Genomic DNA, 12,262 nt, shown 5'->3' with positions numbered 1-12,262 from the left:
TAATGGGATCCTACTTTTGGATTGGCAGGAAGAACTACACAAGAAAAGAAGGAAATAAATGATTTATAACTACGTACAAACGTATAAAATATTATTTACTACGGACACTCAGTGACAGTATTTAAAGTCTGGTCAAAGGTCACTTGTCCAAGTAAATTTTGTTTAATCTTCAAGTTCTGCTTTGCTATGCCAATCACGGCTAAATGTGTTTTTGATTGTCATTCTCCCTTTTATTTAATCTACTAGTACGGATATACAAAACATAACATTATACATTTTTATTTTTAGCCCTTTAGTTTGTATACCAAGGAGTATGAAATATATTTCTTGTGAATTCGGATATACTTTACATAATCGGATCATAGAGTAACCAGAGAGAGTCTTTACAAACTGCGCGCTAAAGCCGGTGCAACCCACAAAAAAAAAACAAAAATCACGCGTCTTCTTGACATCTGCATAATTATTTTCTCATAATTTGCAAACTTTTTTCATAATTTGTATTTCAAAATTTAACACTAACAACAATTACGTAAATTAATATAATAATCAATAATAACCAATAAAAAATACTCCAACTTATTTCTTTACTTTTTGAGTTATAGTTTTTGAGTTATAGTTAATAGTTTTTTATTTAAATATTATTATAATTAATTTTCTTGATTATTATTAAATCGGTTCGTATCGTACTGACAAGAGAACGTATTCGTTTTTGAATTTCGTATCCGTGACGGGTACGATACCGTCATGTTCCGTACGTTACATCTGTATATTATTGATTAATCTGTGATTCGGATACATTGCAGTTTTTTCACAGTCAATTGTACCATATTCTTTAAAACAGTAATCAAATACGAGAATACGTGTAAGCCGTAGGAGCATTTTCAGTTCGCGTTGACGCCACTTTCATTGTTCTGTTAGAAGATTAAAAATATGACGGGACAGAACTCTTTTGTGAGACGAAGCGGAGTTTTAATGAAACCGAGTCTGAAATAGATTCGCTTGCTATCGACGCGAGTCGACTTTGTGAGATTGGATTTTTTTGATGTACATGCAATTTAAACTCTACTCTGATAAGTGGATTGCTTGAAACTATTTTTCTGCAGCCCCAATACACTCGTATACCGCGATGCGGCGGCGATAAAAAAGGACCTAGAAAGGAAACGAAATATAATTGATTTTTTTAGTATTACCCTCAATCCAAGAAATCTCTGTATCGAACTCAGCTGTACCAAATTTCATTAAAACTTTAGGTAAATTTGACTTAAAATTATAGTTTTGAAAACGATTTTCAGACGATGTCTAATTATAATGTCGTTGACACAATGAATTTCAAAGAATATTTTAAAGTAAAGAATACTTAACTACCCTTTGAATATTTACGGTTATTTGGGTTTTGTTTGGTAAATTGATTTATGCTTGTGCTGCTATACGCGTATTATTCTTGATAGAAAGAGATGATGAAGTGTACCTAAATTATGTTTTAGGTACACCTCATCATTTATTTTTTCACCTCGAGTCTATATCGTCTCACAGTCTTCGTGTTGGTTTTTTTTAACTTCACCTGTCTAAGAACACTTGAGTTATTAAGACCAATCCTACAATATCTTAATTACGTAAATCCGTTCAGCGGTTTAGAAGATATGAGGTAATAAAGAATATTACTTAAACATACATAATCAACCCATATTCGGCTCACTATTGAGCTCGAGTCTCCTCTAAGAATGAGAGGGGTTAGGCCCATAGTCTACCACGCTGGCCTAATGCGGATTGGCAGACTTCACACACGCAGAGAATTAAGGATATTCTAAGGTATGCAGGTTTCCTTCATATACAAACCCTTACATACGCGCAAAAAACAATACCCTTCCTACAATCGGGTAAAAAGCCGACTAACACGAGACAATACAATTTGTGATGTAATGTATTAGTAGTTGATGTGAATGATCCTTCTAGCACGGTAAATAATTTTCAATATTTTATCTAGCTCTCTGTTATTTATTGTATTGTCATTTTATAAGGAAGATTCTCATAAAGTCCTTCAGACGAAACATATAAATACTAGGGTGTCATGGGTAACTAATATTGTACATAACTTTTATGTAGCACATAAAATATTACCCAGATTTAATATCCGGGCGTGGTAAAAATATCTCCTAGAGGAGATTCAATTTTGATATGTATTGCGTAGCTGGCTATTTTTCCTTTATTAACAACGGGTCTGCTTATTGATTGGCGTTTGAGGGAACGAGAAAATAATATACTTGTATTTATAGTAGAACTTTGACTGGACTGCACAGTAGGCCTACTCGTAGCATGCGACCAACGACATATTATCTCGTAACTCTTTACGAGATAATATGTCGTAAAGAAATAGACAAAACGTCGATCAATGACGGCGGCATTGTTCCAGTCCTATCTCTTTCATACTGACGCAATTAAAGAGATAGCGGGATTTCCAGTTGCGCTTAAGGGTGAAATTTGTCTATTTATTTCCAAGATCATTTGTTTTGGAATCCCTCCAAAATAAATATTTTTTTTTTTATTGTTTACAAGTTAGCCCTTGACTACAATCTCACCTGATGGTAAGTGATGATGTAGTCTTAGATGGGAGCGGGCTAACTTGTAAGGAGGAGGATGAAAATCCACACCCCTTTCTACACGGCATCGTACCGGAACGCTAAATCGCTTGGCGGTACGTCTTTGCCGGTAGGGTGGTAACTAGCCACGGCCGAAGCCTCCCACCAGCCAGACCTGGACCAATTAATCCAGGGGATTCGGGGATCGAACCCAGGACCTCCGTTTTGTAAATCCACCGCGCATACCACTGCGCCACGGAGGCCGTCAAAATATGTTCAGATTATAAAACGGATGTAGTAAGATAGCTTTACAATCGTTTATGCATGTCTATACTATAGGCGTCTTAGAACTTTATAGTTTTAAATAAAGATGCCTCGTAAAAATATTTCTAAACTGTTTTACAAGCAGCCTAACATACATCAAACAAAGTGCGTTTCGCTCTTAAACTCTCTCATCACTTAACTTAAATTTCTCAATAAAACTAAATAGTTACGACTTTATTTGTTCCTTTTGTGTAATTGTTTTGTTAAGTTACACCCTACAAATAGTTTTTTCATTACATTGCACCTACTGGTAACTTAACTTATTTACAATAATAAAGAACTCATCTACATATGACTGTCTTAAGGTGTCAGGTAAAAATAATTTATGATAAAGCATTAAATATTGCCGAGATAGCCCAGTGGATATGACCTCTGCCTCCGATTCCGGAGGGTGTGGGTTCGACTCCGGTCCGGGACATGCACCTCCAACTTTTCAGTTATGTGCATTTTAAGAAATTAAATATCACGTGTCTCAATCGGTGAAGGAAAACATCGTGAGGAAACCTGCATACCAGAGAATTATCTTAATTCTCTACGTGTGTGAAGTTCGCCAATCCGCATTGGGCCAGCGTGGTGGACTATTGGCCTAACCCCTCTCATTCTGAGAGGAGACTCAAGCTCAGCAGTGAGCCGAATATGGGTTGATGACGATTAAATATTAAAGACGAAGACATGAAAATGTAGATGAAATTGTAACTTTGGCAAACAAAATATTCTACAACGCAAACACAAACAAGGAAGACGGGTAATGTCTTCAATGTGCTCGAGTGTTATATTATTTATAGAATCCTAAAGCAGCACCATTTTGTGTATGAAACGCAATGTCTTTGCGAATCCTCGCTATCCAACTGAATTGTATGCAGATTGTGAAGTGCTGAATTTGTATTTGTTGTCTTGTCTTGTCTTAAGACCTAAATACAATTATACTGATATAGACTGGATAGGAAATATGAGCAAAAATCTATTCCTATGTACAAAGTACCTACTGACCCGACAAACGTTTTTTTACCTAAAACATTACTTAGTTGATGATAAGAAAAGTGCACACAAAATTTCAGAATAATCGGACCAGCTGTTTCGAAGGAGTTTGGTAACACCACAACACGAGAATTTTATATATTAGATGAGGTTGATGAATCTAATCTATCTAATCTATCTTATGAATCAGCCGTCATAGCCCAGTGGATATGACCTCTGCCTCCGATTCCGGAGGGTGTGGGTTCAAATCCGGTCCGCGGCGTGCACCTCCAACTTTTCAGTTGTGTGTGTTTTAAGAAATTAAATATCACGTCTCAAACGGTGAAAGAAAAACATCGTGAGGAAACCTGCATACCAGAGAATTTACTTAATTCTCTGCGTGTGTGAAGTCTGCCAATCCGCATTGGGCCAGCGTGGTGGACTATTGGCCTAACCCCTCTCATGCTGAGAGGAGACTCGAGCTCAGCAGTGAGCCGAATATGGGCTATCTAATGAATCATTACTAAATCAAACTAAAATAATCCAAACAGTTTGGGCTGTTGTAGTTTGATCACATACTACAAATACCATGCAGCGTCGCAAAAGGAAAACAATAACTAAGTAAAGTACCAGAAAAAGACAATTATCCATTATTTTGTCTAATTTTGATATATTTAACTCCTCTACACGTCTTTCTTTATGAGATATCTATAGCGTGGCAGGATTACACTCTTCATCTCCTATATTAATAAAACAAGGCTTAAATTAAGATAAACAGTCATTAATAAAACTTTATAATGATGATCATGATAATGAACATTTAATAATGAACGGAACATTAACATCAGATACGCTGCAAAATGTTAAGAGTCCCTAATAAGCGTATGATTAGAATATGCAAAGTAGCGAGGAATATTTGCTTGGGGTATATTATTACTGCTTATGTCGAACAACATGTTATAAAAATAATGAAAGGGAAGAACATGCAGAACATACTTGTTCACCTATAAAAATACTTTTAGCAGACTCAGAAGTAGATTACAAAAATAAGAAAACCAATGTCGAACAAAGGAATAATTAAAAAAAAAATAATTAACAAATCAAAATGTAACCAAAACAAGACCCTAGAATGGAAGAGAATGACCTTGAGTGGAGTCACGAACTTGTGATCGTTGTATGTAGGGTTAAGGATCCCTTGACAGTTAACTAACACTCAAGTTACTTTCCCCGCCTATCCCAAGTAACCCATAAAGAATTACACAACAAGAAATGTGGACGAGCCACGAGCATACTGAAGTACGACGAGCGTCTTATGTCGCAAGTCGTTACCCCTCTTTAACTCCCTAGTCTTCACGGAAACTAGTCGTCTAGCATCAGCACGAGCTAACACGAGATCCTACAATACAATACAATAAATACATTATAATACACCAAGATAGTCGTATCATAAAGAAATTTCTCCGCACAAGCAACTTTTACGAGGCGAAGTAGCTCGAAATTGAGTTTTATTACAGACGGTTTGGAGTTAAGCAGGTAGAAATGTATTCCGAGGAAAAAAGTAGGTATACAAGAGGGTGTAATGAATACATCACTCGCAATTGAGATCACAGGAAGATGTTATTCAAATTTTTGATGGCACTTTCTTTTATTGGATCAAAATTTAACATCTTTACCTGTATTTTGGAGTTTCTAAAAATGGGTTTCTTTTATTTTGCCATGAGTTCGTGTGATGTATTATGGAAAGTCTTATTCTGTTAATGAATATATTAATATACTGTTAATGAGTATATAAATGATAAGAAAGCTTGGTGTTAAACTGTATTATACGACCGTGTGCTTAGTTTTAAATAAGTTTGTAAAATAGTGGTAAAAAAAAAACCTTGGCTGAGTTTTTTGTTGGCTCGTCTTGGACCAAGGCGCGTTGGGAACCCTCGTAACTTTAATTTTAAGTTTTCGCCTATTTATTACCACCATTAGACTAAATTAAATTATGATATAATCTTGACATTTCATAAGTGCTTTTAAACTAAGACTAATTGAAATAAATGAATTTTGATTTTTTTGATTTTTATGAACTTCCGTTAGATACTTGGTTTAAGTTCATATGGATAATATTTGATTTCCGAGTAGGAACGTTGCTATTCTACGGGAATGGCTATGCCACCTGGACTTGACAAAATCCTTCTACATACCTACGTTTCATATCGGTTTCTTTATCCAAAATATCTGTAACTTACGAAAGCTGAAGAATTATAAAACTTACTAGCAGACGCCGCATGGTTTCACCCGCGTGGTTCTCGTTCCTGTAGCAATACGGGGACAATATACGATAAATGGGCTATCTAATACAAAAAGAATTTTTAATATCGGACCAGTAGTTCCTGAGATTAACGCTTTGTATCAAACATACAAACATACTCTTCAGCTTTATAATATTGGTATAGATAGATTACTTATAGAGCTGATTGTAACGCATCTAGAGTTGAGAAAAATTAAAAAAAGAACGTTTTCACCATTACTAGTTTTAGAATTGCAATGACAAGAGCAGCATTATTAAGAATTATGGTACCAAATTACTACTATTACTTTACGAATGTATTAATGATGTAAATCAAAATATTGTAATTAATTTTATGACCGTCCGTTGGCTTTATCTAACAAATAAAAATATCATTTTGAAATTGTAGGTATTATTGATCCTATCTGCAATGCGCGTTTCAAAATATGTATCACAAATGCGAGCCTATTTTGTAAGTGGAACCGTAAATCCTCCTCCAAAGTTTTGCAAAAAGTAAGCCCATATATCCAGCAAATATATCACGCGTTATGACAGCTGAATGCCTTTAAGTGTTGCGATTTTAATACCTTGCACCGCTGTGAATTTTAACGACTCATTTTGTAGAAATGAAAGTTTCAGTGCCACTCTAAATTATTATAATTTATGTAAACCACGGGTATTCTGAAAAACTATAAAGCTATATTCTTGATTTAGACTCTTGTTGTATCTTATAACAATTTGTCATTGGTCGAATTTTTCTTTTGGTAAATCTAAAACCAAATTAGCTAAGATAAACTAAGACTTAAATTACATAGCTAATTCAATTTGATTGGTTGGATCCTGTCGTAGTGGTCATGGACTGAGAAGTTAAACTTCTTTAAAAGCTTTTGAAGCTTCGTTTTGTAAATACTTAAGTCGATATTTCAATGAAATCTAGTAAAATAAATGAACATATCTGTTAAAATAATTAGTATTGAAGCGTCTGCTATACTGTAGGGTCGGCTTAAAGGGCATTTCCTCTTCTTCACTTAACACCTTGACCGTTAGTTAGAGGCCGTGTCTGCAGTAGCTAATGTAAGAGACAAGTATTTACGCTTCAGGAAAAGCATTTGTAAATCTACTTACATAAAGCATTTTTTACTTTGAAGCACTGAAACACGAACCCCGTTAGGCATTAAAATCGCAACACCTAAAGTCATTCAGACGTCACGCCGCGTGCAGTATCTCCGGAAAATATGACCGCACTTTTTGCGGAACTTTCTGGAATATTTACGAGCACACTCGCAAATTAGACCTCACTTTCGAGATTCATATTCCGGAGGAAACCATCCGCTAAACTAAGCTTGTGATCCAGGCATTAGATGTAAAGATAACATTATTGTTAAATTAAAAACAGTAAGTTTTTTAGTGTTAGAGATTGCCTAATAGAGATTGAAATCGCCCAAAAATTAAAAAAAAAATCTCAGGGTACTCCTAAAATTACAAGTATAGTGCAAATATTAAAATAACTGAGTTTGATATATGCATTTTTTTATTAATTGCATAATTTGTTATGTTTTTACACATTTGTTTTATTCGGTTTATCAAAAAACATTAGTAGATTTCTTTTTAATTTGCCTGTTTCAGTCTTTACTTTCAGTAGCCAACATATCTATACCTGTTATACATAAATATAATAGACATATAGTAAGTTTTACAAGATTTTAGTTATAATTAGGTAAACAAAGAACTGAAAGGTAGTTTTACATATAACATTATGCTTACAATTAACAAAATAATTGAAAAGTATGTCTATTAAGTAGGTTATCTAAAATGAACTTAATTTTATGTTACGTTATTTTTAGTGACTCACGTAAGGTAAAGGTTCAAACTGTATACTTTTTTACACGTATGTGATCTTATCACGACTTGCTATAATTATTTTAAATGCAGAAATTAAGCCAATTTATTTCATTAATTTTAAGGGAAGGTACATAGCTCATTATGTATGGATGATTATTTAACAGACAAAACCTTAAGCAACATATATTATAGCTAGCAGTGTATAACTCCTTTAGTTTCATCCCTCATTTTTCGCCCAATAAGATAACCTTCAAAATTTGAATAAGATCTTTTGTTACACCCTCTTTGTACTCAATAGAGGGTGATGTATTCGGTGCAAAAAATACTCTATGGACAAGTAATCAGATCGTTTTAAAAATATATTGGTACATATTCGGAAATGCATTGAAATAGTGATACGGTTCTTTGTACACTAGTACAGGAGCATTAGCTTTCTATCCTGATGAATACAAAGATTTTATAATAGAGATATGTCACTAGCGTCAAAACCGAGGCGAACAAAAGCGGCTACTTGTTTTTGTTTTCATTGAGTCGCATTATCGATCTCCTATAAAATTATACCATAGTACATAATTCTATATTCTCTATTCTTGACAAAACTTGACACGATTTGCGTTCATATTACGAATAAGTTATGTTTAAGTTATAAGTATGGTACTTCGTGTTGCGAAAAAAAAAATACTTTAAATTTAATAAATAAGGGTTTAATAAGTTTCATGAAAATTTCTTAACTTTTCAAGCTTATATATTAAGTACTTGTGTTCATTGGGTGTATGGTTAACAGTTTTATTAAAAACGATGCTTTTCTAAGTAATCAAAATTGTAAACAGCGGTTCGAATTAAGTACACTCAATACCTCACAGCGCCTGGTCTAAGTTTGCATGTAAAATAATTACCTTTACCATTCATAGTTAAAACTTATCCTACTAATATTAAAAACGCGAAAGTTTGTATGTTTGTTTGGATGTTTGTTACTCTTTAACGCCGCTACTGCTGAAATTTGGAATGGAAATAGATTTTACTCTGGATTAACACATAGGCTACTTTTTATCTCGAAAAAATACATGGTTTCCCGAGATTTGCGAAAACTGATGATTTTGCTGATATAAATGTTTGTTACTCTTTCACGTCTCGACCAATGAACCGAAATAGCCTGGATAAACACATAGGCTACTTTTTATCTCGGAAAAATCCATGTTTCCCGAGGGATTTGTGAAAAATTCCACGCAGACGAAGTTGCGGGCGGGCAGGTTATAAATACATAACGGTTATGAACTAAAATATATACCGGAACACTTTGTGCTGGTCAGGTACCAATTTAGATTAAAGTAACCGTTCATGCAAGTAAAAGTTCGCGTTGCGCAAAATTTTTCGTTGAGCGAATCATTTCCAAGCTGGTGTTAAGCTTATAAAATCCTTTTTCAGCTTTTAAGCCAAAGATGTTACGCACGAAATAACATGACAACGTGCTTTAGCGAACCTTTTAAAAAGAATCTAGATCTTTTCTTGGAATCTCTTTGGCAGAGAGGCTTGTCCGCCTTTTTTTGCGAACATTTTATTTCGTAATCTTAAGCCCATTTCGTTTTTATTCACAGTTTTATGTCTATACTACACTACCCTTGTTTATAATAACTACGGCCTTTTTTAACGGCCTCCGTGGCGCAGTGGTATGCGCGGTGGATTTATTGACCGAGGTCCTGGGTTCGATCCCCGGCTAGGCCGATTGAGGTTTTTCTTAATTGGTCTAGGTCTAGCTGGTGGGAGACTTCGGCCGTGGCTAGTTACCACCCTACCGACAAAAACGTACCGCCAAGCGATTTAGCGTTCCGGTACGATGTCGTGTAGAAACCGAAAGGAGTGTGGATTTTCATCCTCCTCCTAACAAGTTAGCCCGCTTCCATCTTAGATTACATCATCACTTACCATCAGGTGGGATTGTAGTCAAGGGCTAACTTGTAAAAAGAATAAAAAAAAAACTACCTTCTTTAATATTGTGTAATTACCTATTCCGGTTTCCGGTTCCGGTTGTCATAAGTGAAACACGTAAATGCAAGTCGCTCCGTAAATAAATTCAAAAAATCGTGGACGAAAGTGTAAAATCTAGCAAAATAGTATCAAATAACACAAATAAACTTTACCCAGGGTTTAAACATCAAAACTCTCTGATATACGTCGTGTGTTCATCAAAAATACTCAAACGATGTTTTGATGGGCCGCCATTGTTCGCCAAGTAAGAGAGTGCATACGACTGTTTTTCTTGGACCACACTGCCGCACAAAACAATAATAAAGAACAAAGAACTGTGAAATCAAGTACTGCACGTGAAAGAATACAATATTCATCATTGTAAATAACTTCAAAGGTACAAAACAAAGATTACATAGTGAAGTGACTGAGCAACTTATTAATCACAAATCATAACAAACAATGTGACAACTTCAATAGTGTTGCCAGCCTTAAATTTTTGTCACCAAGTAAAACCAGTGTTGCCTACAAGAATCCAGTATTACCAGCTAAAATCTAGTGTCGCCAACTAAAATTCAGTGTTGCAATTAAATCTCCCGAGAAATGAACGACAAAAGTATGGAAAGGCTAATATCAATACTGGATGAGAAACTCAACAATCAAACTCAAATTATAACAACTTCTGTGACAAAAAACGTAATGGAGGCGCTTGATGAAAAAATGCAATTTATTATGGAAGAAAATAATATCCTAAAAACAAAAATATCTGAACTAGAAATGGAAGTTAAACTTTTAAAAAATGATAAAAGGAAAAACAATTTAGTGTTCTTTGGAATACAAGAAATAGGAAAAACCGAATATGAGCTTGTAGACTGCATCAAGGAAGCCATAATAGACTCGGGAACACATTTCGATAACCACGAAATCAGCAAAATATATAGAATTGGAAAGTGGGTCAACAACAAAAACCGCCCCGTCGTAGTCACAATCACAACTCTATGGAAAAAGCACTTGATACTCCGAAACAAGTCCAAACTTCCACAAGGAATATATATCAAGGAAGACTATTCTAAAGAAGTGTTGGAAAAACGGAAACTGCTGCAATTACAGGTTGAAGAAGAAAAGAAAAAGGGCAATACTGCATTCATAAAGTATGATAAGTTAGTAGTGAAGAAAAACACAGATAACAACCCAGAAAAGAGGAAAAGAGAAGAGTCAGGCTCGCCGAATTCTTCAAACCAAAAGAAAACTACAACTACGACTATAAAGAGACAAAGTAACTTAGAGACGAAAACCATTATAAAACCTAGTATTCTCAATTATGTTCAACGGGGAAGATCAGCTTCACTAACAGAAATACCAAAAAACGCTTAAATGGCATCGATATCCGGAACAAAGGCAACATAACAACAAATAAACCAACTTTTTACAAAGGCACCCCAATCCGGCCAGTCACCGTGGGGGAAGAAGACTATTACCCTCCAATTACCTTGCCACAATATCAAACACCCACTCCTTCTAATAAATATCGTCAAATGGAAGATATAATACACATCTCTACATATAATACGTTATCCTTAAGAACTAATGAGAGCCTAACAGAGTTGATGCTAGCCCTAGAAAATATAAATTGGTCGATACTGGGTCTGAGCGAAGTCCGACGCTTAGGAGAAAGTATAGAGGACTATGGAGATTTTATATTATATTATAAAGGTGAAACACCAGGCCTATATGGAACAGGATTCTTAATAAAAAATGAACTAAAACCGTATATAGACGAGTTCATTGGCGTTTCAGAACGAATTGTAATACTAAATATAAAACTACCCCCAAAAAACGAAAAGTGGTCAATTGTTCAAGTCTACTCTCCAACTGAACAATCCAGTAAAACTGAAATAGACTCCTTTTACTCCATGTTAATAGATGCAATAAATAATCACACACACAACAACTTAATAGTAATGGGTGACTTCAACGCAAGAACTGGGACAAGAGGAGATGGAGAACAAATGATACTGGGCCCGTATTGTTCAGGGAAAAGAACAAGAAATGGGGAAAAACTCGTCCAACTGGCTTTCGAAAACAACTTAAAAATACTAAACAGTCTATACAGAAAACGTGAGAACAATAGATGGACATGGATATCCCCAGATGGTCACCACAAAAATGAAATAGATTTTATATTAACCAACAAAAGTAAAGACTTTCAAGACTGTAGAGTTATTAATAAAATCAATTTCAACAGCAACCACAGAATGGTAAGAGCTAAACTTAAATTATGTACACTTAAGAAAATTAGACCGTTTAAAGTAAAACAAAC

General features: G+C 34.8%; 1 protein-coding gene across 6 annotated transcripts in view; it reads right to left on the bottom strand.

Moving 5' to 3' along the window:
* The window catches only part of LOC112046625 (collagen alpha-2(IX) chain), a 107,650-nt gene that overhangs the window by 21,247 nt on the left and 74,141 nt on the right, over window positions 1-12,262 (bottom strand). The window lies entirely within an intron of this gene.

The sequence above is a fragment of the Bicyclus anynana genome, chromosome 15 (genome assembly GCF_947172395.1).
Source record: "Bicyclus anynana chromosome 15, ilBicAnyn1.1, whole genome shotgun sequence".
In the NCBI taxonomy this organism is placed as follows: Eukaryota; Metazoa; Arthropoda; class Insecta; order Lepidoptera; family Nymphalidae; genus Bicyclus; species Bicyclus anynana.
The sequence above is the reverse complement of the archived record's forward strand: the minus strand, read 5'-3'. Positions and strand labels throughout refer to the sequence as shown.